Here is a 17,074-nt window from a genome sequence, read left to right on the forward strand (position 1 = left end):
TAATCCTTTCATCCTACTCTCTTCTTCCTATTCCATTCTGAGGCTAGTCTATTATCCATCTGATATTTGCCTAAGAGAAATATACTGATGGACTAGCTTTAAGGGCTGTGCATCCAATCACATACCACAGCATGGACAATAGGCAGTTTTTGAGTGGCTTGTACATAATAGGTGTTTAGTAAATTTTTTAATTGAATTAAATTTATTCCTTTTTTCTCCTTCCGAGGATTGTTAGGCTGAACCCTCCTGAGTGACTGAGTCTCATTTAAGATGCTATGCACTATTCTAGAGCTTAGTGCAATCAGGACAACGTCATCTGCAAATGGGAGCATCTGGAAAATTTCACCATCTATAGAGAATCCTTCTTCCATTTGGGCTCTATGCTGGATATCTTCCATAACAATAGGAAAGATTTTGGCAAGCATAAGCCTCCCTGTTTTATGCTTCACTTGATTTTGAAAATCATAGGATCATCAGGCAAAGTTATCTGTTTTCCATCTATCAAGGAATCTTGTATGATATTAACGAATGCATAGGAAATACCTTGTTAGCCCAATCTTTGAGAATGCATTTTTATTTCATCCAATCAAGTGGGAAAATGATGCTGGATTTAGAGGCAGAGGACCTTGGTTCAAAATTCTGGGTCTGCCACCTGGATGAACTTGGGTCAGTGACTTCTTTTCTTCTGTCCTACGTTCTCTCATCTTTAAAACAAAGGAGTTGAGTTAGATGACTTCTAAGATCCATTGCAGGATGAAAGTGCAGTCTGTCGGGTAATCAGCACCATCATGGGATCAGGTATTCTTGTCACCTTTTAGTCAAGTATGCCTTAAAAAAAAAATTGCAGTCTTTTAATTAAAAGGTGACAAATAACACACAGGTAGGAATTTAGCAAGTAGAAACTGTAAAAGCATCTTCTTGGTATATATTTAGCTATAGCCAAACATCTATTGCTAACAATGGATGTGGGTGCAGAGAAAAACAGTTGAGATTATTAACTAGAAATTAATTATAATAGCATAGCTCATACCAAGGTTAGAGAAAGAACAGAGTAGATAAGCTCAGAGACACAGTGTATCACTAGTGTACAGATGTTTCAACTGGTCAATTTTTGATAAAAGTCACCACTATCTTGTATGCGGAATAGTGTGTGAATGAATGACCAGGGGATATTCTGAGAAGTCCCACATCTTTCCATTTCCATCTTTGTTTATTCTGCACAGCTCTGCCCACTGACCTTCTAGAAGAAATGATTTGGAGTTTTTATCTGTACTTCTCAGGTCAAAAGATCATAGCGATCATTAGATTTAAAGCAGGAAGGGACCATATCAATAATTTAATACAACTTTGTTTTGTAGAAAAGAAACTCAAGTTCAGAAAAGTTAAGTGATTTGCCAAAGAACACAGGTAATAATCAGGGGAGCTGGAATTTTGAAACCATGTCTTTGGCCTCCAAATCCAATTTGGTATGTGGTGTGGGTTCTCAATCAGGTCCTGTGTTATTCATAGCCCAGACACAGAGTACATCCAAAAGGGAGCTGGAGCTTTGCAAAAGTGTCATAGATTCAGCCTGCAGCGGGATATCTGGTTTTCATCAGCTAAATTCATTTCTTCACTCTTAGAGGAGTCCATGGAGGTGGACATAGGGACATAGCCCTTGTTGTGGCTTTTCTGATAGAGAGGGATGTGAAATAACTGGGAAAGAGATCAGAAGGCAAGATTAGAAGCTAAGATGAATAAGAAGACTTGGAGGCTGCTCCAAATGTAGTACTCAAGAATATGGAAAATAATGGCCAGCTGCTCTCTATTCACTTAGGAGAAAAAATAAAAAGAAATAACCTTATGTTGCCAGAGGAAAAATTTTGGAAGGAAATAAGGATGAATTTCCCAACACGATTGTTCTTAAAATATAGGGCTTTATTATTAAGGAATTCTATAGAACTTTTTTGTCAGTAGGTCTTGAAAAACACAATCCATGTTTATTTGTCTTGTATGGTCCAGTTTGAAGATGAGTATGTGAACTAGAAAACCTCTTGGAGTCAAGCTGTTTACATGAAGGCAAAGAGGAGTATTGGTCTTCAATTTAGGGGAGACCAAAAATGGGGCAGCAAATCTTTCCTGCGGAGGTATACACCATGATATCTGTGGCTGACACACATGCGTGGAGCCCCTGATCAACCCTATTAGTTTCTACAGTGTGCAGAGCTATGTCTGAAGGGCACATCCCACAGAGGCAGGTATACACCCTGACACCTTGCTGAGAGGAGAAAAGGAATTCTCTCTGCTTGTTTTCCAGTGCTTGGATCTATCTCCAAGATGACTAGAGACTGAGAGTAAGGGTTGGACGGACTCTGAAAAGTCTGTTCCCGACTAGGCCTCCTACTCATGCATATCTTTCAGTAAGTCCTGCCCTTAACATAACAATATCACTCCTCCTTTAAAAGTTTTAGGGGCATTTGAATGCAACGTTAGGTTAATGGCAAGGATGAATGAAATTTACAGAGAATCATGCAATTCCATATTAATACTTTTAACCAACTACATGATTTTTTGTTATGAGTAAAGTTGCTAATACAACTATATCCATTTTTCATGAGTGATCTTTCACATAATAAATAATAAAGTTGTCCATTTTGAGCTCAAAAACCTTCAATGATTCCTTCATACTTACCAAATAAGGTTCAAACTACTTAACACGTCCTTCAAAATCCTATAGTCTTGGGCCTAAACTATCTTTTTATTTTATCTACAATACTTCGATATGACAGATTGTCCTCCTGGAATGTGCCAAGTCATTCCCACCTCCTTTCCTCTACTCATGCTGTTCTTTGATCTGAAATTCCCTTTTCCTCTATCTTCACTCCCCTGCTTATCCAACTTTTAATCCATCCCTCAGAACCAAGCTTCATTCCTACTTCCTTCATTTTACTTGTACCTCTGGCATCTAGTACAGTATCTAGCTTGGTCCTCTTTGAGTATAAAGGATCACAACCAATAGTATCTCAACATAGTAGGCACCAAATAAATACTTATTGACTGAGTGATTGATTGATTCCTTCATGAACAATTCATTCTCTGGGTACTTAACCATTTACAAGGAACCTCAATCAAGTTGGTATTCTGCTAAGGGAAACTACGTTTGCATCAAGTAGAGAAGCATAGTAAGGCAGGGTAAAGTCCCTGATAAGGGTCATCTTAATTTCCTTTTTTCTTCAGATTAAAGAGCTACTTTATATTTTATTCTAATCTTCTTCAATAGACAGAAGGGCCCCAGAATATGAAAATGGGTCCATGCGAGTCCAGAACTGTCTTGGAACACTTTTTGTCCCAGTATAGAAATATCATCAGAATTTTAGAGTCCCTATGACCACTGGGAATAGTACTGTATTTACAGTCAGAGGATCTGGGTTCAAATCCTAGTTTTGTCACTTTTTGTAGACTTTGGGCAAATCACTTAATTTATGTGGGCCACATTGGTTTTTATCATCTGTAAAATGGAGGTGGAGAGTTTGGACAAGATAATTTTGAATTCCCTTCCAACTCTAAATCCAGAATCCTATGATCCTATGACTTGAGAAGTTTATATAACTGGAGGGCACCCACAAGTAGAGTGTATAAAACTCTAATATGGATGTTGTATCATATGGCCCCAACTCACAAATGAGTTGTGTCCCAAAAGTTTATCTTTTAATTTTGTGTTTGAAATTCAGAGTGCATTTTCCCAAAGAAACAATATCACAAGTGGTGGTTAGTTCCTCAGACTAGTCTATTAAATGATAAATTCCACAAGAGTAATGAAGCTGTCATTTAAACTCTACACTAAATGACCTGAGCTCTAGATCTATGGAGTCACAAGTCATTAGGCAGAGGTGAAAAGAGAGTGTCCTCCCTACTTTCTTGTATAATGGTTCTATGGCATTAGGTTCCATAGGTCCAGCAAGAGTCACTGGGGATAGAGTAACATCTATTTACAAGCATCATTTAAAAAAAATTTTTTTTTAGGCTATTGGGGTTAAGTGACTTGCCCAGGGTCACACAGCTAGTAAGTGCCAAGTGTTTGGTCTGAGGCTGGATTTGAACTCAGGTCCTCCTGACTTCAGGGTCAGTGTTCTATCCACTGTGCCACCTAGCTGCCCCCACAAGCATCATTTTAAGGTCAGATATTCTTTAGTTGGATACTCTTTGTACAGCTTTGTAACATCTCTTTTAACTTGCACTTTTTTTTGCTTGTCTAACTTTCCACAACTTTCTATGACTAGCTAATAAACTCCTTTAGGTTACAAATTTTGTGTTGTCTTTTCATTTGTCTGCCTCAAGTAACTTGCTTAGTCAACTACTCATGTGAGGTGTTGAATAAATATTTATTGAATGAATAAACTCCTATTTAAAATAAGTAAAAGGTTTCCCATGATTCAAATTTATCCTTTGACCTTAAATACACATATACATACATTAATTAATGTTTCATAATACCTGGTACCCCTGCTGATTGATTTGCTATACCCTATAGGAGTGAGTAGACTTTTCTGAAGAAAAAGTGTGGTGAATGAATGGAAACCCTTCAAGAAGAATTACAGAGAGCCACAGAGAGCCAGTTTTCAACAATTGTCACCTTATGGATGAAGGCAAATTGTAAAAAGATCTACGAAGCAAAAATTTCCAACATGACAATATTATACCACTAAAATTATACTGGAAACTACTGTTAACAAATAATCAAAAGTGATTCCCATTCTTGGGTCTCACTCTAAGGGGAGTGATAATCAGGAGCAAAATAATCACATAGTAATAAGAAAGAGAGAGAATAAGAGGTTTAAGAAGTGGTAATGGTCCAAATTCCTGTTTACCATTTTCAAAACTGTAATCATACGTTGTCTTCATTAAAACGCTAAATATCTGAGGCTTTATTCGGTTAAAAAACCCCGTTAATTTAAAATAGTCATTTGGTATGATATATTCGGTAATAGTATTCATTCAATAACAAATATTTGCTGTGTGCCTGGCACTGTACAAAACGAGGGGATACAGAAAAAGGCAAAGGCAGTCCTTGCTCTCAGGGAACTCATAGTCTATTGGGGGAGACCATACGCAAACAGCTTTGCGCAAACAAAATAGAGAGGTGGCTCAGTGGATAGAGTGCTAGACCTGTAGTCAGGAAGACCCGAGTTCAAATCCAACCTCAAATACTTACTAGCTGTATAACACTGGGCAAGTGACAACCTCTGTTTGCCTTAATCCAGGGGAGAAGGAAATGATAAACTATCCCAGTGTCTTGTCAAGAAAACCCCATGGACAACATTGGCACTTTATGGTCCACGGCATAACAGAATCTAACATGACTTAATGACTAAAAATCAACAATGTGCAAATAAGATATATACACGATCAATTGGAACTAATCAACAGAGGGAAGGCACTAGAATTAAGAAAAATATGGAAAGGCTTCCCCTAAGGTCAGATTTTAGTTGGAACTTGAAGGAAGCCAAGTAAAGTTGGGAAGAAAAAAAAACTCAGTGGAAATACAGTGGCAGATATTCCCTAAGAATACTAAAAAGGAAAGCATTTGTATATTTTCAATCAATAAATCTTTTTTATTGCTATATGATTAATAGTTTGAAGTTCTAGACAACAATTTGGAATTATGCAAGAAAAGTTACTAAATTGTTCCTACTCTTTGACCCAGAGAATCCACTATTAGGTTCCCAGCCTACATGCCATTTCCCAACCAGTAACCAAGGAAAGTCCCCTACAAATTACATTCCCCGAAAACAGAAGGGCAAAATAAATTACTTTTTGTATTATTAGAATGATTGCAGCTGATACCCCATGTCATTTTCCAACCTTATAGTTTAACAGTTCTTAACAGAAAGGAAGAATGTGTGCTTTAATTTCAATAGCTTGGTACCAGCATTTCTTTTTGTACTTGACCAGAGTTTTATTCACATTTAATATTGCTCTTTTTAAAAATCATTATAATTGTATATGTTATTCTTTTGACTCTGCTTTTATCACTACACAATACTTCATGTAAGTACTCATGTGTTTCCTGGAATTATTCATACTTTCCATTCTTTTTAATGCAACAATATTCCATCATATTTATATGCTGTAGTTTATTCAGCCATCTCCTAATCACTGGACACATGTTTTCTTTTCAGATTTTTGTTATGTCATGTGAGAATGTGACCCCATCAGATTTCAATAAATTTGTAGGCAGTATGTGGCAAGTTACAGGTACAATGAGATATAAGGGTGTTTCCTATTAAGTCTATATTGTAGAAGGTGAGTTCAAATCCAGCCTCAGATACTTTGTAAGCTGTGTGACTCTGGGCAAGTCTCTTAACTTCTGGACAAAGGAAACGGAAACCACTCCAGTGTCTTTGCCAAGAAAACCCCATGGAGATGACTGAATGACTGAACAACAGAAGGTGAGACCTATTCAAACTTGAGTGGATCATTCCACCCCTGGTAAAGAAAGCGAGGCTTTCATTTGTTATCCAGTTGCCTCTGACTCTCCGTGACCCAGTGGACCATAGCACACCAATACTGGCAGTGGGGTATTCTTGGCAAGGGTGTTGGAATAGTTTGCCATTTCCTTTTCTGATGGATTAAGGCAAAGAAAGTTAAGTCACTTGACTAGGATCACAGAGCCAGTAAGTGTCTAAGGACAGATTTGAATTCAAGTCTTCCTGTCTCTAGGCCCACTGAGCTATCTAGCTACTGCCAAGGCTTCGAGTATATCATTGCGAGACAATAAATCTTGCCCCCAGGATAGGTTCCCCAGTCCAACTTGAAAACTATGACTGAAAAACAAAACAAAACAAACAAATCTGGGAAACTCTGAACTCCAGAGCTGGTTTGTGATTGATTACTGGACAAAGGGCCATTGCCTATTTATGGCCTAGTCTGCAGAAATAAAGATTTGGGAAATTTGACCATGAGAAAGGGTAAGATCTTTTCATTCAGAGTAATATTCCAGAAGTGGTCCTATATATGTAAAATACTAATATGAATATTTTTATTCAGTTAGGGATTTTCTTATTGTTAACTTCCTTGAGGGTAGTAATGGGTCCTCTGGGTCAAAAGGTATAAACAATTTAGTAACTTTTCTTGCGTAATTCCAAATTGCTTTCCAGAACATTAGCCTATTAATCATGAAGTTGACTTTCTGTTTATAGTGGTTTTATATTGCTCTCTTTTTATGTGAAAATCAACTACTTGATGATCTTATCCCCACCGCTCACTCATTGCTCTCTCCCTTGAAATAAAAAAAAAAAAGTTAAGCAAAACTGATTGTACTTATTTTTGAAGGCCTTAATTAAAAAAAAAAATTGTACCTGTAGTAACTGAATTCTGTTGCATGGTGAACAAATGCAAAGTGTTTTAAAAAAAGCTTCTTTAAAAATGGTTTGTTTAGAGATAACATGTGATAGTAGAAAGAGCCCTGAATGTGGAGCCTACAGAAACCTGCACTTTTGTGATCTTCATTTTAATCAGAATAGCAGCTTAGGCTGAACACGTAGAGCTTTGCACAGAAATTTAGAGAGCACAAAAGTTTAACCCCTCCACTCCTCCAATAGTTAAAAGTAACAAGTCAAAATAACTAGACTATGGGACAGCTAGGGGGGCACAGTGGATAGAACACCGGCCCTGGAGTCAGGAGGACCTGAGTTCAAATCTGGCCTCAGACACATAATACTTCCTAGCTCTATGACTCTGGGCAAGTCACTTAACCCCAATTGCCTCACTAAAACAAATGAATAAACAAACAAACAAAAAAACAAAATATCTAGACAGTATAAAATACCTGAGAGTATACATGCCAAAACAGTCACAGGAACTACATTAAAATACATAAAATGCTTTTTATACAAATAAAGTCAGATTTAAATAACTGGAGTAATATTTATTATTCATGGGTAGGTAAAGCCAGTATGATTTTTAAAAATGACAATTTTACCTAGCTAATCTATTTATTCAATGCCATCCCAGCTAAAATACTAAAAATAATTTTTGCTGAATTAGAAAAAATAAGAACAAAATTCATTTGGAAGAACAAAAGGTCAAGAATTTCAAAGAAACTAAGGGTAAAAAAAGGTAAAAGAAGGTGATTCAGCAATACTAGATCTTAACCTACAGTATAAGGCAAGAGCATTGTTAAAGTGTAAAATGGATAATTTCAGTTATTTTAAATTCAAATTTTCTTGTATAAATAAAACCAATGTAGCCAAGAATAGAAGGAAAGCAGAAAACTGGGGGGGGGGACTTTCATAGACAAACTCTCAGATAGGAATGTGTTGGAATACTGCTGTAATATAATAAATGATGAGCTGGTTGATTTAGAAAAATATAGAAAGACTTGGACCAATTAAGGAAGATGCTATCTACTTCCAGAGAAAGAAATAAAACAGAAGTTCGGTCTTACCTATGTGTGTGTGTGTGTGTACGTGTGCGTATATGTTTTATATATATCTATATATCTATATATCTATATATCTATATCTATATATCTATCTATCTATCTATCTATCTATCTATCTATCTATCTATCTATCTAATATATTATATATATATATATATATATATATATATATATATATATATATATCTCCACAATTAATTGTAGCCTCTATGGTAGAGGGAGTGGAGGGGGGGAGAAGAAGAGAAGAAGAAGAAAAAAGAAAGTACACAGCAGAGAACAAAAGAACACCTAGAAGGAAGCTAAGAAAAGCTGGATAGCTTTGAAAACAATATGTAGCATTAATTGTACAGGTTTTCTTGAAATGGAAATGTATTATATTATATTGAATCCTCTCATGTTTTTCTGTGTATGTGGAAATGTTCTCTTTTTTATTTTCTCATTTTGTATTTAAATTTAAAGTTAATAAAAATTTACATTTAAAAGAATAAATAAAAGTAACAAGTCAAATGAATCGAATCCAACTCAATAAACATTAATTATGCCACTACTATGTGCTTAATAAATGATTTATTATGATAAGCATTGAAGATTCAAAGACAAAAACAAATTCAAGTCTTTTCTTTCTATGAGCTTTCGTATTGGGAAAAGCAACATGAAAACAGATGAGTAAACATAAAACATGTAGAAATGTAACCAGCAGATGGCATTATGAGGCAGGGTTTGGCTGACTAGGTCAGGAAGTCACTCATCTTTGACACAAGGTTTGGTCAGTCTTACCAGAATACAGGGCAGATCAGGGGTAAAGTGAGATTATTTTCCCAGGGTCCTCCTTACTCTGGAAGACAGAAATTTTATCAAAACTCTCATTACTTAATCTGGCAAGCCAACAACTCCATAGCCTAGTAGTGACTTCCATGGTTTGTCTGATTATTAGCTAATTAGCATTATTAATAAAATGTAAACCATAGGATTCTCTCCCAATTGGCTCAGTTCCCAGTTGGAGTTGGGGACAGTGAGGTGGGGGAGAAATAAAAGAGTCCCTGGCACCTCCTGACAAGCAGAGAAATTTCTTCCTCTCCATTGCTTTATTGCTGTAACACAAGCTATTTACTAATTTCTTCCATTGCAGTCTTCTTATACATAATTCACTAATAGGCACAGATCACAAAGAATTTATGAGGAATCGTAGTTTTATATGAAACACCTCAGGAACTAAAAATAGCTTAAAGACTTAGAAAAAATAGCATAGAAAGTTTTTGTCAGATGAAAGATTGGGAAAGGGAAGAGAGGAATTAACTTTCCCAACCTTTTCAATGATCTTAAAGGAGAAGCATTAGTCAATACCATAAGAATGTTTTCCTAACAAATATAAACTGTGGCTATTGAGGACAACTTGAAACACCCTGATCCTTGTCAAAACACCTGCAGGCGGCTTGTCTTTTTTTTTTTCTGTACCCACCATTGTACCAATTGCTTATGTGCTCACTGTTGTCAACTTCTCCTGCCACTGTAAGTCTTTATTCAAAATCTCTCAGCCTGGTGGAATTCTACCCCTGGATTCAAAGCTCCAAATAGCCTCAGTCCCTCCAAAGACAAGGAGAAAATTCTGTTTGGGACTACAATTCCCAGCATTCATTTGGGTTTCAGAGCCTTTTGCTGCCCACAGGAGGATCTACCTTAACACTCAGTTAACCAAAATAAATACAATTTTGTTATTGTTATTGGAGGTGAGAGGACTAACAAATTGGGGGATCAGGAAAAGATTCTCATAATAAATGGCCTCTGAACTAAATCTTGAAGGAAGCTAAGAACTTTAAGAAAGAAAAATGAGATGGTAATCATTCTAGAAGTTGGAGGAGGAGGGAAGGAATTAGCCTCTGCAAAATATAGAGACTGGAAATGAAATATCATGTACCAGGAAGAGCAAGGAATAATGTTAAATTAGACTAGGAAGGCAGATTGGAGACAGATTGTTATGGGTTTCAAATGCTAGACAGACGAGCATTTTATCATAGAGCCAATATGAAGCTACTGATGTTTCTGGAGTAGAGGAATGATACGATCAGACCTGTGCTTTGGAAAATAATTTTGGCCATTATGTAGAAGATAGATCAAAAAGGGAAGAGATTGGAGTCAGAGTAACTGTGGAAGTAACAAAAGTTTTTTCATAGACTAGGCTGGTTTCCCTTGATGCTGTCTTTGGAATTTAGTTCAGAAGTTTAAGGGCTTCCTTGTTACCTGTGGCGTAAAAGTCCCATCTATGGATGGTTAGTGTTCCTGAGATTTGGGGGAATCCCTATTGTCTTGCTACATCTTTCTGACCCAAAGTTAGTGCTCTGGCAAATGTAGAAATGGAAGGGAGCAGAGTCAAGTTTTAGTAAAACATATTGTTTTAATTATATTGTGAAAAAAATATTTTCTTTGAATTTTATTTTCAATGAATGTTGAACTCCAATCCTGAACTTGAGTCAATGGCCTGAGCTAGACCTAATTCAGCACATTTGGCAGTCACTGGTTTGTTTCTTGAAGACTTCATATTTCTCAAGCTTAAGTGTGGGGGAGAGTGATGCAGAAAAGGGAGTATCCAATGACTGGATAGTCAGATGTGGGATTCTGGCTCCCTTTGACTATTACCTTTCTAACCAAATATGGGGAGTCCTCCCAATGGAATAAAGCAGGGTACGACACTTACCCTGGGGAATTAGGTCAATGAGTGCTTAAGGAGCTTGACTGGCTTTTACTAATGGTTTTAGAAAATCTGGATCACTAGCATTAGGAAAATAAAATAAATTAACTCAAAATCTGATTAAAACTATATTATTTACTATTAAGAAGAACTGCTACCCTTGAACTTCACCCCACCAGGTCAGATCCTATAATCAGAAAGACATGCTTCAAGGCAATGAGAATCTTCTCAATTCTAAGGAATACCAACCACCCTTGAGCTAGGCTTTTTATGCCTCAGGCAATAAGGAAGCCTCTGGGTTAACTAAACTCCAAAAACTGCCTTCTTGCCTCCTTAGAAAGAAACTGGAACAAACCACATAAAAACGTTTACCATTTCTTACCACATTGCACAATTAAGAGACAATTGCATGCAAAATTATTGTAACATTAAAAAAAAGATGAATACAATGGATTTTGAAAAACATGGAAGACCTGTATGAACTGATGCAGAGAAGTGAGCAGAAACAAGATAATAATGTACATGATAAGTACAATAATATGAATATAAACAATTTTGAAAGATTATCTGATCAAGATGCTATTTAATCATAAATTCCCAGGACTAATGATGAAATATCCCACCTGGTAGTGAGGGGATAGCCTAGAGGCACAGAGAAAATAATTTGTTCTCAGTTACTGCCAGTGTGTTGATTTAATTTGTTTGTTACAAGGGAAAGATTCTATTGGAGGGGCATGTTTAATAGGTAGTGATATATATGAAAAAAAAAAGCAACAGAAAAACACTTTTCACTACACAGAAAAAATGAAAAATAAAGTACAGAAGGAGACATAAACTAATAAGGCCTTTTTTTACTATGACCTTATTAGATATGTACGAATATATGTATGTATAACACATATTCATGTAAATCAAACTTTGTAGAAAAGAATTCTGTTCACAGTTTATTATACAGTCTTTTTGTTCTTTTTATATTGAACTGTTGGATGATTGTTAAAATCATAATAAAAAAGAAAACTAAAAGCAGATCATAGGCAAGAGGTGATCAATATTTTGGCTAGGGTGGTGTTTATGTGAATGAAGAAGAAAGAAAAAGAGAGAGGAGAGAGAAAAAAAGAGGAGAGAGAAAAAGGGGAAAAGAGAGAGAAAGAGATTATGAATACAGAATCAACGATACTTAATCCCTCTTGATCAACTACATTCATGCTAATGTCTTATTATCTTAACTTCATTCTTGCAAAGGTCAGCGCTTTGTGCTGCCTAATCCACATTTTGTTCTTATTTCCCTGTGGGCTAAAATTGTTAATTATATTTCTGACTTCACTTTTTGGGAGCTATGTTTCCTCACTTGTCAAATGGAAGTCACAGTAGTGCTGTGACAAAGTGAAGAGTTGGCCTTGGTACCTAGAAGACCTGAGTTCAAGTCCTACCTCTGATCTATACCAACTGTATGAATTTGGGCAAGTCACTTAACAATGCTTTAGTGGTTGAGGAAATCCCAGGTCCAGTTCTCATCCTTGTCCCTATTGCTACCTACTTCACAAAGTTATTGTAATGTTAGTGTTCTATTTTAAAATGATATGAAAATATGAGTCATTATTTAGAGCAAAGCCCATCTGTAGAATTTTAAAGCCTTGAAGATTAGGAAAACACTCCCTGGGACATGAGTCAGAGCATCTTGGTTCAAATCCTGGCTCCTTTACTTACTAACCCATGTGACCTCGGGCAAGTCACATGACTCCTCTGGGACTTGGTAATCTTGTCTGTTAAATGAGATCAATGGATTATAAATCATCTCACATTCCTTCTAGTTCCAAATCTATGATCCTAAAGTTAAATTTCCTTCTGGAAAGTCCATATCATCATAAAAGCAGGTGACACTTATACTTAGTCAAATCCAAACATAGAAAAACTAGCCTATCTGATTTTTGATTAATATTCAGTATAAATTGAAATTGCATTTTAATGTCTTGACACTGAGGTTGAGTATATATATTGAGGAAGCAAGTTTGAAAATTATGAACATTATCTCTAAAAATTCAGGCAAAAATTCTATGCCCAATTGGACAACTGCAATTTCTGTCTACACTGTCTAGACCAGAGGCACAAGATAATGCCTCCATTCTGTGCCTTTTTTCATCCTCTGTATAGAAACATTTGATTTGGTACAATAGAAGTTTGTTTTATCTTCATCCCCATAAGAGAGTTGAGAGCTTCTCTCTAGAGTAGAAATCTATGTCACACGACCTTTGGACTGATAAGAATCTCCTTAGAATAAAGAAACCTTATGAGATTTTCTGCCCAATCAGAAAGTCCACTAGCTCTGAGATCAACAGGGTTTAGTATAGTCAGAAAGGCAACCAGAAATCATACTTTGAGTTCTTACTAGAAGGGATAAAGTACCAACAGCAACCATGACTTGAACCCCATCCCAATGGCTCTAAAAAAAACAGGCAATACTGGTGAGAGGGAGCAGGGTGCAAGAAGAGAATGGAGAACACCAGTTGTAGGAATAATTGCACCTTCTTCTTGGATATAGTATCAAAAGCCCTTGTGAAGATGATTTATACCAGAGGTGTCAAACTTCAGAGTCTAAACCAGATTAAAATTTAATTGGGAAATATTTAACAAAATTAGTAAAAATACAATAAAGCAGAAGATAATGTTGACATGCTAATCTAAGTCAATATAAAGGCCGCACAGATCCTTAAGTAAGGTTTAATGGTCCCTGTTTCTATTTGAGTTCAACACCACTGTCTTCAAGGTGAACATAGTAGGGGGCTGAAGATGCTATTGCCAGCTGCAATGGAATTATGTAGGCACCAAAGCCAAGCCAAGCCATCTATGATTTACTGATGCACCACCTGGGCTGTTCAGAAAGATCTGAAACTGGCAATAGATTCTGGAATCCAAGCTGGTGTTCTGATTTATAAACAGACTTGTAGTAAAATTCCACATCTGGAGAATTATTATGTCCAATCGATTAATCAAGTCAGTGCCAAGCCAGTACTAGAATCTAGGACTCTTGATCCTTATTCCTGTGTTAGGTTATTCTCCTTAACATAAAAAAAAGAACCAAAAGCCACAGTTTTCTATTTACCTCTTCTCTTTTTGCCCTCTGTGAAAATCCCTAACTTGATAAAATTTTATAGCTTATGAATCATATAAATTATTACCTTGTATAAAGGATAGTGTACTTCTGTAGCCTCTAGGGCTCCCTGTTGTAGGAAAGGCCTGATTCAGGCCGTTCTCTGGCAGGTTTTTTTTTTTTTGAGTTTAACATAAATTTATTTATTTTTAGTTTTCAACATTCACTTTCACAAGTTTTTGAGTTCCAAATTTTCACCCCATCTCCCCCCTCCCTCCACCCCAAGATTACATGCATTCTGAATATCCCTTCCCCTAGTCTGTCCTCTCTTCTATCTCTCCCCCTTCTCTTATCCCTTCCCCTTCTATTTTCCTGTAGGCAGGATAGACTTCTGTACCCCATTTCCTATATTTCTTATTTCCCAGTAGCATGTGAAAACATTTTTTTAAACATATGTTTTTAAAACTTTAGGTTTCAAATTTTCTCTCTTACTCCCTCCTCACCCACCCTCATTGAAAAGGCAAGCAACTCAATATAGGTTGTACATGTGCAGTTATGCAAAACACGTCCATAGTAGACATGTTGTGAAAAACTAACTCTATTTCCCTTAATCCTATCCTGCCCTCCCATTTATTCTATTTTTTTTTGACCCTGTCCTCCTCAGAAGTATTTACTTCTGATTACCCCTTTCCCAATCTGCCTTCCTCTCTATAATCCCCCTGCTCTCTTGTCCTCTTCTCCCCCTATTTTCCTGTAGGGTAAGACCGATTTCCACACCCAATTGAATGTGTATGTTATTCCCTCCTTAAGCCAAATCCTATGAGAATAAGATTCACTCATTCCCTCTCACCTTCCCCATTTCCTCCACTGTAAGAGACTTTTCTTTTCTTTTTTTTGTGAGATAATTTACCCCATTCTACCTCTCCCTTTTTCTTCTCTGTATAATCCTCTCTCATCCCCTAATTTTATTCTCCAGATATGACCCCTTAATCTTCAACTTACCCTGTGTCCTCTATCTATCTATCTATCTATCTATCTATCTATCTATCTATCTATCTATCTATCTATCTATCTATCTATCTCTATACATATATACATATATTTTTTTCCTCCAACTACCCTAATACTGACAAAGGTCTCATTAGTTATAAATATCATCTTTCCATGCAGGAATGTAAACAGTTCAACCTTAATAAGTCTGTTATGATTTCTCTTTCCTGTTTACCTCTTCATGTTCCACTTGAGTCTGTATTTGAAAGTCAAATTTTCTATTCAGCTCTGGTCTTTTCATCAAGAATGCTTGAAAGTCCTCTATTTCACTGAATGACCATTTTTTCCCTGAAGGATTATACTCAGTTTTGCTGGGTAGTGATTCTTGGTTGTAATCCTATCTCCTTTGCCCTCTGGAATATTATATTCCATGCCTGGTCCTTTAATGTAGAAGCTGCTAAATCTTGTGTTATCCTGATTGTGTTTCCACAGTACTTGAATTGTTTCTTTCTGGCAGCTTGTAATATTTTCTCCTTGACCTGGGAACTCTGGAATTTGGCTACAATATTCCTAGGAGTTTTCCTTTGGGGATCTCTTTCAGGAGGAGTGTGGATTCTTTCAATTTCTATTTTGCCCTCTGGTTCTACTATATCAGGGCAGTTTTCCTTGATAATTTCTTGAAAGATGATGTCTAGGCTCTTTTTGATCATGGCTTTCAGATAGTCCCAATTTTTAAATTCTCTCTCCTGGATCTATTTTCCAGGTCAGTTGTTTTTCCAATGAGATATTTCACATTGTTTTCTAATTTTTCATTCTTTTGGATTTGTTTTACAGTGTCTTGATTTCTCATAAAGTCACTATCTTCCAATTGCTCTATTCTAATTTTTAAGGAAGTTTTCTTCAGTAAGCTTTTGGACTTCCTTTTCCATTTGGCCAATTTTCTTTTTAGGGCATTTTCTCCTCATTGGCTTTTTGGACCTCTTTTGCCATTTGGGTTAGGCTATTTTTAAGGTGTTATTTTCTTCAGTATTTTTTGGGTCTCCTTTAGCAAGCTGTTGACTTTTTTTCATGATTTTCTTGCATCACTCTCATTTCTCTTCCCAGTTTTTCCTCTACTTCTCTTACTTGCTTCTCAAAATCCCTTTTGAGCTCTTCCAAGGCCTGGACTGATTCATATTTTTCTTGGAGGCTTTGGATGTAGGAGCTTTGACTTTGTTGTCTTCTTCTGGTTGTATATTTTGATTTTCTTTGTCACCAAAGTAAGATAATATAGTCTGACTCTTTTTGCGCTGCTTGCTCATGATCCCGGCCAATTACTTGAGTTTTAAACTCTTTGTTAAGGTATGAATCTTCTTCCAATGTGGAGAATGTACTGTCCCAAGCTTCGGGGGGGCTTGTACAGCTGTTTTCAGAGATACTTGTAGGAACCTGTAAATTTTCAGTTCTTCCAAGGTGGTATGATAAGGGGTGAGGTGTTTACTCCCTTCCTGGCCTGTGACCACAAGTACTCCTTTCTGTCCTGTAACTGTGAGGAGGGGTTTCTCTGTGTACAGCCACCATAATCTCCACCAAGCCAGCGCTCCTCCTCACCCCAGCACCGCTGCCCGGAACTGTGACCCAGATTCACACAAGGGCAAAGCAAGAGATTCCTGCCTCAGCACTGGCAAAGAGATCCCTGCGATCCCTCTCTAATCAGCCACTGGATTCCCCCTCAGTCTGTGGGCCGGAAGCTCAGGAAGCAGCTGCCCCGCCCCAGGGCCAATCTCTTGGGGAATGGTGCTGAGACCCCGCCTTCCTTTCTCAGCACCGACAGAAACAGACTTTTCCCACTGACCTTCTAAGTTGTCTTTGGCATTAGTGGATTGAGGAGTCTGGAAACCTCCACAGC

The 17,074-nt window shown here is 36.9% G+C and overlaps 1 long non-coding RNA gene across 2 annotated transcripts in view; it reads right to left on the minus strand.

The window, feature by feature from the left end:
* Positions 1-17,074, minus strand: part of LOC110196484 (uncharacterized) — a 109,712-nt gene that overhangs the window by 82,845 nt on the left and 9,793 nt on the right. Inside the window, exon 2 of one of the 2 annotated variants that reach the window (XR_013485897.1) lies at positions 559-828. The exons of the other annotated variant lie outside the window; for it this stretch is intronic. This is a non-coding gene — a long non-coding RNA (uncharacterized LOC110196484). Of the gene's footprint in view, positions 1-558; positions 829-17,074 lie in introns of those variants that run through there. 2 annotated transcript variants of the gene reach the window in all.

Source organism: Phascolarctos cinereus, unplaced genomic scaffold (assembly GCF_003287225.1).
Source record: "Phascolarctos cinereus isolate Bilbo 61053 unplaced genomic scaffold, phaCin_HiC Scaffold_4;HRSCAF=312, whole genome shotgun sequence".
NCBI lineage: Eukaryota > Metazoa > Chordata > Mammalia > Diprotodontia > Phascolarctidae > Phascolarctos > Phascolarctos cinereus.